We start from the raw sequence: 5,331 nt of genomic DNA on the forward strand, positions 1-5,331 counted from the left end.
TTCTCGGACTCAATTATCCAATTAACCAGGAGATCACCATTGGCAAGGACCTTGATGGCATAGAGGCTCTGTTTGCTATGGAAAACTGTGTCTACACGGTGAGCTCTAGGAGTTCGGGAGCAAACTCACCTGATTGTCAACGATACAACCTGCAGCCAAAAGAAGGTGAGAATGACAAAGGCATATGTATTAACTTTGATCCTTGGATGTCTCAAGTACGACAGGCAGTGATGTGGTTCAAGCCTTCAGTTTGATAGGTAATTGGGTTGTTGTGTCGAAAGGGTGGAGTATTGGTGTCTCCGGATCACTGATCACTGAAGCGGGGCTGCAAATTATGATGGTGTTGGATCATCCCTCTTCGAATGACTTGTTGTCTTTGCTGCTTGTTCTGGATGGGTAGTTCTCTCTTTTGTTATGCATATTCCTTGTCATTTGGTCATCCTCGTCTATGTCACTCTTACTATGTAATAGTTGCCTCTATTTAGAATGTCATTCTCGTCTGGATCACGAGAGTCTGAGTGCTGCAAATGCGTGCATTTTGGTGGTGTAGCAAGACTTCTTATGAACTATCATGTCTTGTTGTTTATGTTAGTAGTAGTCACTAGTCAGTGTTTGAATGTTGTATATATCGTTGTTTCAAACTGTTTATTGTCTCGAACTGCTGGTGGGATAAATGAGGGCATCACCATTCTCCAGCGTTCAGAGTATATCTCCTTTTTCAAGTTATAATTTGAGTTCAGTGTCTTTTCAATGATGTACACTTGTTTAGGCCAGTGAGGTGTCGTTGAATACTTGTTCAAAAAAAGGTGTTGTTGAATATGGGCCGAGTAGTAACGCAATGCCAAACAGGTTAATTATGACTCTCAGGCCGGGCTCTCAAAAGATCCTCAAAAAAAATGTCGGGCTCTCCAAAAAAGAAAGAATAAGGACTCTTATGCCGACATGTGGGCTCCACCGGTGTTTTCGTGCGCTTGCACACCGAGAGCATATTGGCGCGTGTTCGAAATTCATGCTACCTTTTCATCCCCAATCTCCTGCCCCTCCCCCATCTATGGAATCTCGATTCCTACTCTAGTTCCCCCAAATCCCCCTCATGTACTCCCTGTACTCAAGCGCACTATCATGTCACCGGTCAACGCGGATCTCCGAGCCGGAGATCCTGAGGTCGGTCCTGCCTTCGGTCGCTGCGTGCTGTCGCTCAACAGTGGCATGGCGGCGCTTGACGACCAATTTGCCGGCAAAGTGCTAATGGTAACCATCAACGGCGACCGGCCTCCCGTCTCGCTGGACGACCTTGTCAAAGCTCTTGGCATTGCGCATGGCATCCAAATAAGTGACTTGCTCGTCGAAGTCTGTCCACCACCGGCTGATTTCTTCGTCAGGTTCCGGACAACTTTCAACTGCAGTCGTGTGTTTGAATCTTTCCGACGTTTGTTCTGCGATGGCGCGCTGGTGAGCTTTGATCGGTGGAACCCAAGATGGGGCTCGGTGCCCTCTGAGCTTGAGTTTTTAACAAAGCTTACCTTCCACGGCATGCCTTGACGTGCTTGGAACAGCGAGTCCATGAATGAGCTTATCAACGACCTTGGAGGTGAGCTCGTAAGTATGTTTGTTCCTCCAGACAGTTGGGCTCTGACGGTTATGGCATGGATGAAGAAGCCGTCCACCATATCGAAGGTGATTGGTGTTGAGATACCAGTGCAGGAACCGGGATTGTACTATTAGTCACCACCAAGACCGCCACGGACCACGTTAGGGATGTACATGTATCGTGTGTTCGTGCATGTCGAAGAAGTGGTCAATCCATCAATTGAAGTCCTGCCACCGCCGCTGGTGCCAGGGTCCGTCGACGACGTCCATTACAGGAGTCAACGTCAGACTTTCCCCGTGTTGCTCGGAACGATGGATGGCACAGTGCCTACTCCATCACACGGCGGAGGCCACTGCTTCTTTGGGAGAAGAGGCAGGGCTGGCTGCCTGGATGTGCTCTAATAGGTAACAACTGAATCTTGTCAGATACTCCCTCCGTTCCAAAATAGATGACCTAACTTTGTACTAAATTCAGTACAAAGTTGAGTCATCTATTTTGGAACGGAGGGAGCACTAGTTAAATCCGAGCTATGGGTGTGAAGCACTGATGTGCCAGTACATTTGATTATGACCTGTTCTTATTGTGTACTTGAACTTTTTTTAGAAAGGGATGTACGTCAACTTAATGTGCTAGCAGAACTTATTGTGTTGTCTGTCTGTTTTCTTTGCACAACATTCAAGATATTTCCCTGTCATTGATAAAGACGATGAACCGTTATGTACGAGTTTGTTGGTTTCAACATAGCCCTACCCATAGCGATCCACTGCTTCCATCCTGATTGTGCCGCCTGCATGAAATTTTTGTAAGCAAGTTCAGTGTGCTATGATGTTCTATATGATTGTGTCAACTATATAAGTTTTTACTGAGCATCAGCAATGCATATGGCTGAAAGATGTATTTACAAGCATCGACCAATGGGTCTCTCTCTCTCTATCTCTCTCTCTCTCTCTCACACACACACACACAAGTGGGACTCGTTGAATTATTTAGGCTCGTAACAGCTTTTAATTAGGTTCCACTGTACTCTAACTTTTTTCTTAAGTTATTAATTGAGCTCAGTGACTTCAAAAAGTTGTACAGAAGCCTTGTTTGGACCTTTCCGGCGTTGTTGAATGTGGGCTGAGTAGCCATGTAAGGTTGTATTGTACTACACAGGCCTTTTTTTCAACATCGGCACTGCAACTGGGCCGACAGTTGTACACAATATCCGGGTCAACTTGTTATTCTCCGCCCCGCTGGGCTGCAAATCTTTCCTGGGAGGGATGCATTAGGCTTAACAAGAAAATGGACTTTAAGAAATAATAAATGGGATGTAATTATAATAATTGGGCAGTAACTATAAAAAATGCACCAAACATGTAATTAGTTTAAAAAATATATTATTATTGGAATTTGAAATTTTTAATTTCATTACCTGTTGCGCGTGCAATACTTCGTTGGATTTTTACGTAATACGACTTTATTTTTAAATTATCTTTAATCTGACTAGAAATTTTGAATAAAAATATTTTGGATCCCATCAAAATGTGAGAAATTTTTTTGAATTTTGTTTTGAGCGGTTGGTTGAAATTATTAATCATTGCCCTAGCTAGAAAATGGGTTATACTTTTAACAAACTGTAAATGGGCTGTAGTAAATTCCATTAGAATTCAAAAATGGGATGTACATTCTTACAAATCACAAATGGGCTATATGTTCTCTGCCACACACTTGTGGGCCTTCTAAGTTGACGTGTCCCCTAAAAAAACTAAGTTGACACGTATGCAAGGCTTTGTCAACTTATAGTCAACACACGATTCTAGCAGCAGTGGCTGTTGGATGTCCATCCAACGGATGTCGTGCTTCTTCTTCAATCTCGAATATTCTTGCTTCAGCCGCCCAAAATGATTCCTCCCCCTCACATCTGGGGCGCACCGTTTCGGAGGCTGGCCCGTGGGCCTACTAAGTTGACTTGTATCAAGGGCTTTGTCAACTTAGTCAATATAAACGATTCTAGCTGAAGTGACCGTACGATGTTCATCCAAGTATGATGTCCATCCAACGGCCATAGTGCTTCTTCAACCTATGTCTTCTTGCTCCAGCCGCCCAAAGCAACGCCGGTCATGCCGCGTGCTCCTGCCCCCCGTGGCCGGCTGTGATGCCGCAGAGACCTCACCGCCCACTACTACCCCACCGCTGGCCAGACCATCCCTCTACTCACCCACACCCCCTGTTATTCTACGGCCACGGCAGCCTCACACCGCAGCCAAACCAGTGAACACTCGTAATCCTCTCTGTGCGGGCTTCCACTATCGCGTCTTCCCCGGCTCCGCGTCGTCCCCTTCCTAGGCCTCGACGTCGTCCACCGCCCTGGTGCTCTCGGCGCGGCGTGGTCAACATGGTCAAGGAACGACTTCCATCGGAAGAGTACTATACATGGAGAGGCTGACAGCTGGGTCCACGGCAGCCACAAGGAAGTGCCTCCTTATTGCGCGCAAAATAATTATTCCTCCACCTGACAGCAGGGACCCACCGGACGGGCCATCGTATTTTGTGAAAAAACGTTTCCCCCCTGACTGCTGGGACCCACCAGCTACATCTTCGCATGCAAGGAAGTGCGTCCATATTACGGGCCAAAAAGAAACGATTCGCCCCCTAACTGCTGGGACCCACCAGCTACATCTTCGCACGCAAGGAAGTGCCTGACAGTCGGGACCCACCTGGTCAAAGCATACGTAGCTTGTCATTCTGGTCGCGTACGTGTACGTACATACTAGTCGATGTAGAGGCGCGCACGCGTCGTAGTAGAGGCATGCACGTGTCGTAGTAGAGGCGCGCACGTAGCATGTACACGTACGTACAGCGGCCAGGGTGTAAGAAAGTAAATATGGCCACGTACGTACATACGGGCGGGGTCTTGAATGCCTACTCGTGCATACGTACGGCCAGGGCTCATGGCTGGGTCGGAACGGAGAAACTACGTCGTCGTTGTGTTCATGGGGAGCCAACCAGCTGGGTTGGAATGGAATGCATCGTCGTGTTCATCGGGAGGGCTTGGATGGAACAGCCAATGGAAACGAGGCCTGGCGTACCGCAGAACGGAGGAAACGGCCTTGTGTTCGATCGGCCACGGTCGAAATGGGATCATGTTCATCGGGAGGGGTCTGGCGTACCGCAAAACGGAGGAAACAGACTTCTGTTGGACCTCCTACGGTCGAAACGGGGTCCTATTGATCGGGAGGGGTGTGGCGTACCGCAAAACGGAGGAAACGGACTTGTGTTGGAGCGCTATGGTTGAAACGGGGGTACTGTTCATCGGGAGGGGTGTGGCGTACCGCAAAATGGGACTCCACGGGATACTGTTCATCTCCACCGTCGACCTCCTCCAGCCTCCACGGGCTACTGTTCATCCACCGTCGACATCCTCTAGCCTCCACCTGTGACTGTTCATCCACGGGCTCCTATTCATCCAGCCGCCACCGCGCACTCCTCCATCGGCTACTGTTCAAACAGCCCTCTCCACGGGGTCCTGTTCAACCACCCCTCCACGAGCTACTGTTCATCCAGCCCTCCACCGGCTATTGTTCAACCATCCCTCCACAGGCTACTGTTCAACCTTCCCTCCACAGGGTCCTGTTCATCCAGCCGTCCACGGGGTCCTGTTCATCCACGCCCAACCAGTCGATCTATCGGGGGTCCTGTTCATCCAGCGGCAACACCATGGAGTCCTGTTCATCCAATCCCCACCGGGAAATGTTCAT

The sequence above is a fragment of the Triticum aestivum genome, chromosome 1B (assembly GCF_018294505.1).
Source record: "Triticum aestivum cultivar Chinese Spring chromosome 1B, IWGSC CS RefSeq v2.1, whole genome shotgun sequence".
Lineage (NCBI taxonomy): Eukaryota > Viridiplantae > Streptophyta > Magnoliopsida > Poales > Poaceae > Triticum > Triticum aestivum.